We start from the raw sequence: 11,181 nt of genomic DNA on the forward strand, positions 1-11,181 counted from the left end.
CTCCCCTCTCCTCCCCTCTCTCCTCCTCTCTCTCCTTCTCTCTCCTCCTCTTCTCTTCTCCTCTCTCCTCTTCCTCATCTCTTCCTCCTCCTCCCCTCTCTCCTCCTCTTCTCTCTCTTCTCTCTCCTCTTCTCTCTCCTCGTCCTCCTCTCCTCCCCTCTCTCCTCCTCTTCTCTCCTCTCCTCTCTCTCCTCTTCCTCATCTCTTCGTCCTCTTCTCTTCCTCTTCTCCTCTCCCCTCTCTCGCCTCCTCCTCTTCTCTCCTCTCTCTCCTCTTCCTCATCTCTTCGTCCTCCTCTCTCTCTCCCCTCTCTCCTCCCCTCTCTCCTCCTCCTCTCCCCTCTCCTCCCCTCTCTCCTCCTCTCTCTCCTCCTCTCTCCTCCTCTTCTCTTCTCCTCTCTCCTCTCCCTCATCTCTTCGTCCTCCTCCCCTCTCTCCCCTCTCTCTCCTCTCTCTCTTCTCTCTTCTTCCTCCTCTCCTCTCTCTCCTCTCTCCTCCTCCGCTCGGTCCATCCTCAGGAAAGAACAAGTGAGAATGGTAGTGGTAGTGCCTCTTGCACTCCTCCATTAGCCCAGCGGGGGGGGCTCTCTCTCTCAGCGGGGAAAAGTGTCAAGACATTTTTAAATCAAAAGAAAAAGAGACCAAAAGAACAAGAACGACATGTGGAAAGTTTAAAATGAGGCCTATTAAAAATGATTGACGGGAACAGAAAGTTATCAAAGGTGATTTGACTTTTAGAAATGAAACTGTTCAAATATGTTACACTTTTGGGAGTTTTGGTATTTGCGTTTTAACACGTGACACGAGCCTTTAAAATGTGCACAATACTCTAAACACCAGGATCATGTGATTAACTTAATGCTAAACATGAAAACTCCAGATGATTCAGAGCATAATTGAATGATATTTACTAAAGTATTTGACATCATTTGTTTATTCATTAGACACTTGACACAATGACACTTTGAACGAAGCAAAATCCAGATTTTTAGAATTTACTGGACAAATGTTGACCCCACAATATCAAATTTATATAAGATTAAATGTTGAGGCCAGAATGACTAATAGATAATAGATAATTTAACATTTCTGATCTGAAAATTCCAAATTGTTGCTTATTTTTGTGTTATTAAGACCTAAAATAATGAGTATTTCAATCTGATTTCATTGAAATGTGTTTTGAAATTCACTCGACTTTCATTCTGAGAGTTTGAACATTCTGACGACAGCGTTTTAGGGAGTCTGACTTTGATCTGAGTCATTCTTAATCATCTGTTTGTTTATCATGAATTATTATTATTATTTTTATTTTTAGGACTGAAAACAGCGGCCACATGTACTTTAGTGACCACTGGTGAGGCCTCTGTCGTGCCTTTCACTTTTAACCTTTATTTAGTGGGATACGACTTGATCTAAATATTAATACTAGTTTTACACAAATCAATCAAGAAACATTTTTTTTTTATCTTTTCTTCACAAACTATGTTGAAAATCAGATTCTAAGTAAAAGTCGAAGTGAAAAATGAATTTTACTTCCCATTTTACTTTTCCCAAAATGACTTAGTCATGTTAAAATCCTCTACAGTGACATTCAGAGTTAAACGTAACGCCAACAAACTATATACTAAATAAATATGCAGTTAAAATGTATTGCTATTATTGTAAATATTATAATGTAACTACCATAATCACAGGGACGGGCTCCGACCCCAAACGGGAACAATATCTGACCTTTTTGTACTTTTTTTCTTTTTAGTTTTCACCAATTTTGTGATAAAAACAGCTCATTATCTCATTTCCACACCTTTCCAAATCCCACACCTTGTTCTACTCTTGCAGCTGCTCGTCCGTCTGGACAGAGGTTTGTCTGGTGATGGACGCGGCGGGCAGCAGAGACCCAGTAGCCAGATGTAGCTGCTGCCAGCCCCACAGGATCTACACTGACTACTGAGCAACCGCTGCACCGCCCGAGCCAAGATGGAGGACGCAGGGAGAAGAGGAAGTCTACTGAGCAACCGCTGTATTTCTGTGTATTCTGATAGTACCAATCGTAGTACTTGTAAGACAGTGGTAGTGGTTTTCAGTAGCAACAGTGCTGGGAGTAGAAGTACAAATAGTATCAGTGGTAGTAGTATTAGTGGTAGATGGTGTGTACGCTTCCTCTTCCAGCAGCCGGGCGTGGTCCACAGCACGACGGGGAGGACAGCACGACGGGGAGGACAGCATGGAGTGAGTGGAGGTGTGAAGATGTCCTCTTCCTCTTGCACAGGAGGAGAGGAAGAGGGGGGTGGGACAGGTGGGGGAGAGGAGAGGCTTGTCCTGGGACTTCCGGAACAGTCTTCAGGAGAATCTGCAAAACAAAAACAGAAAAATGTGGAATTAGACTAAACATCTGATCATTCTGATCACGTCTGTGTGAGACGAGCTGATGAAACAAAGAGCAAAATATTAAAGATCTCAAAGTATGAATCTGAGAACTCTGATATTTATAGATAAATAATAGCAGAGTAGGATAAATAATAGCCTGATAATAGCCTGACCTGCTTGTCTATTTGTTGCTACTGTTTTTCCCCTGAAACTGATGTTGTTTACCCCAGACTGTAAGTCCCTCATCACTGATGAGTACCTGCTCAGCCTCTGAAAGTCCAAACTGAGCCGGTTTAAACTCTTTAACTCTTCTTTTATATATGTTCTTCTGTGTTTATAAAAGCTCTTGTGCGTAACAGTCATTATGTTCTCGTTTATAATTGTAAAAGTAGGAGGAGCTGCAAGAGTAACTGTAATATTGATCGAAGTAGTAGTAGTTGTATCAGTATTAGAGTAGTTGTAATAGCAGATAATAACATCACAGATAATAACGTCACAGATAATAACGTCACAGATAATAACGTCACAGATAATAACGTCACAGATAATAACAGATAATAACGTCACAGATAATAACAGATAATAACGTCACAGATAATATGTCGGTGTAATCCCTCATTCGTCCAGGCGTGTTCCATAGTAGAAAAAGCTTCAGTTGTAGTCATCTGGACTCAGTTTGAAAAAATAGACGTTTCGACTCTCATCCAAGAGTCATTGTCAATAACAGAATTTAGATCGAGAACTCCGATATTAATACTGTTCTGTGGTAAGACCCGCCCATTGGGAGGAGCCTTCCTGAAGTAGAAAGAGTTGTTTGTTTCAACAGAAACTCCCCCTTGTATCTACCGAGCTAGCCTATTCAGAATCTTAATGGGCTATTAGAAACCTCTTTGTCTTTGTGAGACCCTGGCTCAACCACCCTGAGTACCTGATTAGCATCTGAATGTCCTCTACCTTTCCAGGGGTTCAGTAACCCATTATAAATAACAGGAAGATGAAACCTTAGCCCTCCATTTCTGTTTAAAGAAGGTCTTTCTTTTTTAACAAAAATACCTTCCTTGACTCCTCTTTCAAACCATCTTTTCTCCCTGCTTAAAACCTTCACCTCACCGTCTTCAAACGAGTGATTAGAGGCTTCAAGATGGAGATGCACGGCACTCTGAGGTCCTGAACTTGTATTTCTTCTGTGCTGATAAAGCCTCTTGTGTAGAGGCTGTTTCGTCTCACCTATGTAACGTTCTTTACAACTTTCTTCACTGCATTGGATCGAATAAACTACATTGCTCTGTTTTTGAGTCGGCAACTTGTCCTTTGGGTGAACCAGTTTTTGTCTTAAAGTGTTTCCTGGTTTAAAATAAACAGGGACTTCGTGTTGTCTAAAAATTCTCTGCAGTTTTTCTGACAGGCCAGACACATAAGGGATAGAAACACCCTTCCTTCTCTGTTCAGTTTCCCTTTTGTCCTGCTTCTTGGTTCTCTTCACTCTGTTGAGAGCCCAAGCGGGGTAACCACAGGCTGAGAGGGCATTTCGGACATGTTTTTCCTCTTTCTTCTTGCCCTCTGAGCTGGTGGGCACACCTTGAGCTCTGTGTTGTAAGGTTCTGATCACACCCAGCTTGTGCTGTAGTGGGTGGTTGGAACCAAAGAGCAGATACTGGTCCGTGTGTGTAGGTTTCCTATATACTTCTACTTGGAGTTTCCCGTCCTCTCCTCTGATCGTGGAACAATCAAGAAAGGCCAAGCGATTCTCCTTAGCGTCTTCTCTTGTAAACCTGATATGTGGGTCCACAGCATTGATGTGATCAGAGAAGGTTTCCAGCTCTTGTTTCTTGATTGTTACAAAAGTATCATCGACATAGCGGAGCCACAGTTTTGGGGCTATGCCTGAGAATGAGGACAGTGCCTTCTTCTCAAAGTGCTCCATGTACAGGTTGGCCACTATGGGAGAGACGGGCGAGCCCATGGCACAGCCATGAATCTGTCTGTAAAATTGTCCCCGGAATTGAAAGTAAGTGGTGTTCAGACAGATGTCCAACAGTTTACATATGTGTTCAGGTGTCAGTTTGGTCCTTTCCTGTAGGGTGGTGTCTTCCTGCAGTCTGATCCTCACCGCTGCTACTGCATCAGTGGTCGGGATGCAGGTGAACAGGGACACAACATCATATGAAACCATGAGGTCATCTGGGTCCAGTTGGAGATGTTTCACTTTATCCACAAAGTTGTGCGTGTTTTCCACATGATGTTCCGAATTCCCCACAAGCGGAGCCAATATAGTTGTTAAATGCTTGGCCACATTGTAAGTGATGGAATCTGTGCTGCACACTATGGGTCTGAGTGGAACCTCCTTTTTGTGTATTTTTGGAAGGCCATAAATGCAGGGCATGGCTTCACCAGGATACAGTCTGTAATACAGAGGCCGGTCTATCACTTCCTCTTTTTCCAGCCTTTGTAAACAGTCTATCACTTTCTTCTTGTAACCACTGGTCGGATCTCTTTTCAAGCGCTCGTATGTGGTCGTGTCCTCGAGGAGGGTGTGGACTTTGGCTTCGTAATCAGCTGCGTTGAGAATCACAGTGCAACGTCCCTTGTCTGCTGGGAGGATGTTGATGCTATGATCTTTTTCCAGTGCTGAAAGTGCTTTACTCTCTTCAGCTGTGATATTTGAAGGCGGTGGTTTGGCACTCTTCAGGGTCGCTGTGACACGTAACCTCAGGTCTGCAGCCTCCGATTCAGACATTTTGTTGTTTCTAATTGCAGTTTCAGTGGCTGTGATGTAGTCCTCTGTAGGGATGTGTTTAGAGGTGACAGAAAAGTTGAGCCCTTTAGAGAGCACCTCCTTTTCTGCCTGTGTCAGAACACGATCTGATAGGTTCTTAATCCAATTGTTTTTGCTGGTCGCTAATTTGTCTGTAACAATCAAGAAACAAGAGCTGGAAACCTTCTCTGATCACATCAATGCTGTGGACCCACATATCAGGTTTACAAGAGAAGACGCTAAGGAGAATCGCTTGGCCTTTCTTGATTGTTCCACGATCAGAGGAGAGGACGGGAAACTCCAAGTAGAAGTATATAGGAAACCTACACACACGGACCAGTATCTGCTCTTTGGTTCCAACCACCCACTACAGCACAAGCTGTGATCAGAACCTTACAACACAGAGCTCAAGGTGTGCCCACCAGCTCAGAGGGCAAGAAGAAAGAGGAAAAACATGTCCGAAATGCCCTCTCAGCCTGTGGGTACCCCGCTTGGGCTCTCAACAGAGTGAAGAGAACCAAGAAGCAGGACAAAAGGGAAACTGAACAGAAAAGGAAGGGTGTTTCTATCCCTTATGTGTCTGGCCTCTCGGAAAAACTGCAGAGAATTTTTAGACAACACGAAGTCCCTGTTTATTTTAAACCAGGAAACACTTTAAGACAAAAACTGGTTCACCCAAAGGACAAGTTGCCGACTCAAAAACAGAGCAATGTAGTTTATTCGATCCAATGCAGTGAAGAAAGTTGTAAAGAACGTTACATAGGTGAGACGAAACAGCCTCTACACAAGAGGCTTTATCAGCACAGAAGAAATACTAGTTCAGGACCACAGAGTGCCGTGCATCTCCATCTTGAAGCCTCTAATCACTCGTTTGAAGACGGTGAGGTGAAGGTTTGAAGCAGGAGAAAAGATGGTTTGAAAGAGGAGTCAAGGAAGCTATTTTTGTTAAAAAAGAAAAACCTTCTTTAAACAGAAATGGAGGGCTAAGGTTTCATCTTCCTGTTATTTATAATGGGATTCTGAACCCCTGGAAAGGTAAAGGACATTCAGATGCTAATCAGGTACTCAGGGTGGTTGAGCCAGGGTCTCACAAAGACAAAGAGGTTTCTAATAGCCCATTAAGATTCTGAATAGGCTAGCTCGGTAGATACAAAGGGGAGTTTCTGTTGAAACAAACAACTCTTTCTACTTCAGGAAGGCTCCGCCCAATGGGCGGGTCTTACCACAGAACAGTATTAATATCGGAGTTCTCGACCTAAATTCTGTTATTGACAATGACTCTTGGATGAGAGTCGAAACGTCTATTTTTTCAAACTGAGTCCAGATGACTACAACTGAAGCTTTTTCTACTATATCACAGATAATAACATCACAGATAATAACATCACAGATAATAACATCACAGATAATAACAGATAAATATAGCCGCAAGCGGCAATGATCGGCCCTCGCTACGCCGCCGCCACGCCGCAAGAGGAGGGGGCGCTAACGCGCCCCAATTGTCCTTTTATTACGCCTACTGCTGAATCTGTGACGCTGTCACATCTTCTCCCCTTTGTTTTACCATCAAAAAGCAATTTTATTTTGAATTCTTATCAAAATGTGCGGCTTTGCCGCACAGACACCGTGACTTTTTGAATAAAAATGTGGATAAATTTTGATGGTCCACCCCTGAAGATGAGTCTCACCAAATTTCAGGTTAATAGGGCTGACGCCCTGAGGGGGAGGAGTTTGTGAAAGTATGAAGTGTAAACATGTTCTGGCGATTTCCCCATTGGAATAACATGGGAGGTTTTGGTCATCGTTACGGCAAAACCATAACAATTATGACATGGGTCTCACTGACTTTTTTGATGGGGATGCCAAAATTGAGTTGTGTGTCAAATTTCAGATAATTTTGCAAAACTAAACATTCAACCTCCATATAAAATCTGTAGGGGGCGCTGTGGCGCCAAATAAATTTATTTCACTTCAAGTAGGTTTAGGGCAAAGAGTTTAACAACTGATTCTAATTTGACGCAATTCTGACTTTATCTGCGCAAACGGCAGAAATTTTACATATGGGAGATTTCTGAAATTCTAGCTACAGTTTGCGGCTTCGCCGCACAGAGACCGTGAGAAGTATCAATGTAATTTGGATAACTTTTGATGTCCCACTCCTCAGTAGCATTTTCACCAAATTTCAGCTTTTTAGGGCCAACGCCCTGGGAGGAGTACGTAAAAGTACGACGTTTGGAAAAACTCCGAAGTCATGTTTAGCCATTTTTGAAGCAATATGGCCGACATTTGGTTGGGCAGACGGCGTTGCCGTAATAATATTTTTTACTTCTCTTGTCACCATCTACCTCTGCGCCAAATTTCATGATTCTACGATCAGATTTTTTTTGAGTCATTTCCCATCCCTCAATGCATTTTTGGTACATTTGGGGGCGCTGACGCGCCAATTTTTTTTTATTTTAGAAAAGGGAAATAGCCAGAATGTAGAGAGGCACGATTTTTAGAGGTGTGCAAATTTTTGTGACTTTTCGTCAATGTTCACTGGGTGAAAAATGGGGGGGTTGGTCCCGAGAAGAAGAAGAAGAAAGAATTAAAGCCGCAAGCGGCATCCAACGGCCCTCGCGGGCCGCCGGCCTTCCGACTCTGCTCTCTGCATTTTACAGAGTTGGCGCTAACGTAATTGTCTAAGAACTAAGACAGCGACACATTGGACATGTACAAAGCTGTGCTTAACCAGTGCAAATGAACACAAATGTTGGTCAAATGTGCAGCTCCAGCGCACAGAGACCGTGACACTTGGAATAAAAATATGGATAACTTTTGATGCTCCGCTTGTGTAGATTATTTTCCCCAAATATGAACTTGATCGAGCTATTGCCCACAGAGGAGTTCATTAAAGTGTGAAGCGTAAATGTGAACATTTCAAGGATTTGGCGTTTTTCCCATTTGTGACATATATTTGCGGCTCTACCGCACAGAGACCGTAGCACTTAGAATCAAAATATGGATAACTTTTGATGCCCCATTTGTGTAGATGATATTCTCCAAATATGAACTTGATCGGGTATTCACCCTAGGAGGAGTTTGTTAAAGTGTGAAGTGTAAAAATGTGGTCATTTGAGAGATTTTGCGGTTTCCCCATAGGGATAACATGGGATGTTTCTGTCATCGCTACGGCTACGCTTTACCAAATATGACTTTGGCTCCCATACTTTTATTTTGGGGATGGCAAATGAGAATTTAGTGCAAAATGTCATGTCATTTGGAAAAACTCTATTGTTTATAGGCCACTCTGAAGGCCAAATAGTCAGAATTCTGGGAAACGTTTGCGGCTCCGTCGCACAGAGACCGTAAAAGTTATCCTTAAAATTTGGATAACTTTAGATGCACCACTTGTCTAGAGGACGTACACCGATTTTGAGGTTGGTGGGCAAAACGCACTAGGAGGAGTTCGTTGAAGTGTAAAACATAAAAATGTGGATATTTGAGAGATTTTGCGGTTTTCCCATAGGGATAACATGGGAGGTTTCTGTCATCGCTACGACTACGCCGTAAAAATTTAGGCATTTTTGTGATTGGCTTTTGTGATCGGGACGGCAAAATAGAATTTTGGGTAAAGTTTAGACAATTTTGGTAAAACTAATTTTTGACCTTCAATGTTAATTTAAAGGTCACTCTGTAGGGGGCGCTATCGCGGCCATTTCAATTTTGTCAGCCTAAACTGGTCCAAACTAGAAAGTTTAACAACTGATTCAAATTTGGTCCTAATCGGACTGGTTTTGATCAAATGGGAGCAATTTTTAGATCTGCAATATTCCAAAATAAGTTGTCCAACTTTGCGGCTGCGCCGCACACAGACCGGTAAAGGTATCTCAAAAAATTGAATAACTTTAGATGCCCCACTTGTCCAGAGGACGTACGCCGATTTTGAAGTCGATGGGCAAAACGCCCTAGGAGGAGTTCGTCAAAGTTTGACGTGAACAAAATGACTAACACAGCGTATTTTCATTTTCAAAGGAAGATGACGGCCATAGGGTAAGTCTGGGGGCGTGGCCACAATGATTTTTTTTGTTCGTCCTCACAAGAGGAATGCGTGTCCCGAATTTCGTAGCTTTACGCCATAGTTGACCTCGGGGCGTCTCCCATAGGCGCAATGTATTTTGACTTTTGTCGGTGGCGCTGTCGCGCCATTTTTTAACGAAAAAAAAAATGGCCCAGAAAAAATAAAATTTTTCGCCGATTCTGAATTTTGGGCAAAGTTTGGTGAGTTTTTGAGCATGTTCAGGGGGTCAAATTAGAGATCAAAGCGCTGAAGAAGAACAAGAAAAATAATAATAATAATAATAATAATAATAATATTTTTAGCAAAAACAATATAGCCGTTTTTACTATAACAACAAATGATACATCGTTTGAAAGCTCTAAGCCTTCCCGATGCCGCCATAGGGTGGAATCATCATTACGAGCGCTTACGCGCTCGTCAGTCCCTATTCCGTCGGGATGCCCCGCCCTCTCCCCATAGACTTCCATTGATTTGAGCAGATACAAGCATGGCCCATGCCTGCGGCATGGATTCTCGCGTACGGGACGATGCCAGGAGGGTTTTTGGAGGAATGCAGCGCTTCGCGCTGCTGTTGTCAACAATTAGTGAATGGGCTACGCCCATTCACTAATTGTTGACTATTTCTGTCATAGCAGGAGTAAGTATGCATGATCCATGCCTTCGGCATGGGCTAGTTCACTGTACTTGCCAGGGGCGACGGGGCACCAAACATGCGGGCTGCGCCCGCATGTTTGGTAAGACAGTTGCAACGCTGCCTTCGGCAGCGTTGCGGGAGCAATAGGCCCTCCGCCCTGCTGGGGCTCGGGCCTAATAATAATAATATTTTTAGCAAAAACAATATAGCCGTTTTTACTATAACAACAAATGATACATCGTTTGAAAGCTCTAAGCCTTCCCGATGCCGCCATGGGGTGGAATCATCATTACGAGCGCTTACGCGCTCGTCACTCCCTATTCCGTCGGGATGCCCCGCCCACTCCCCATAGACTTCCATTGATTTGAGCAGATACAAGCATGGCCCATGCCTGCGGCATGGATTCTCGCGTACGGGACGATGCCAGGAGGGTTTTTGGAGGAATGCAGCGCTTCGCGCTGCTGTTGTCAACAATTAGTGAATGGGCTACGCCCATTCACTAATTGTTGACTATTTCTGTCATAGCAGGAGTAAGTATGCATGATCCATGCCTTCGGCATGGGCTAGTTCACTGTACTTGCCAGGGGCGACGGGGTACCAAACATGCGGGCTGCGCCCGCATGTTTGGTCAGACAGTTGCAACGCTGCCTTCGGCAGCGTTGCGGGAGCAATAGGCCCTCCCCCTGCTGGGGCTCGGGCCTAATAATAATAATATTTTTAGCAAAAACAATATAGCCGTTTCCACTATAACAACAAATTATACATCGTTTGAAAGCTCTAAGCCTTCCCGATGCCGCCATGGGGTGGAATCATCATTACGAGCGCTTACGCGCTCGTCACTCCCTATTCCGTCGGGATGCCCCGCCCACTCCCCATAGACTTCCATTGATTTGAGCAGATACAAGCATGGCCCATGCCTGCGGCATGGATTCTCGCATACGGGACAATGCCAGGAGGGTTTTTGAAGGAATGCAGCGCTTCGCGCTGCTGTTGTCAACAATTAGTGAATGGGCTACGCCCATTCACTAATTGTTGACTATTTCTGTCATAGCAGGAGTAAGTATGCATGATCCATGCCTTCGGCATGGGCTAGTTCACTGTACTTGCCAGGGGCGACGGGGCACCAAACATGCGGGCTGCGCCCGCATGTTTGGTAAGACAGTTGCAACGCTGCCTTCGGCAGCGTTGCGGGAGCAATAGGCCCTCCGCCCTGCTGGGGCTCGGGCCTAAATATTCCGATGCGAAAACAATGTTTCCCATTTTTCAAATATAATATAGCGCTTTCCTACCTCATGGTGTGGGTCCCTGGTCACTGACGGGTACTTTCGATAATTTTGAGTGGGCTCCGCCCACTTTGTGTTTTTGG

Source organism: Eucyclogobius newberryi, unplaced genomic scaffold, assembly GCF_026437365.1.
Source record: "Eucyclogobius newberryi isolate DKJ021-1_F unplaced genomic scaffold, fEucNew1.0.hap1 SCAF_1, whole genome shotgun sequence".
NCBI lineage: Eukaryota > Metazoa > Chordata > Actinopteri > Gobiiformes > Gobiidae > Eucyclogobius > Eucyclogobius newberryi.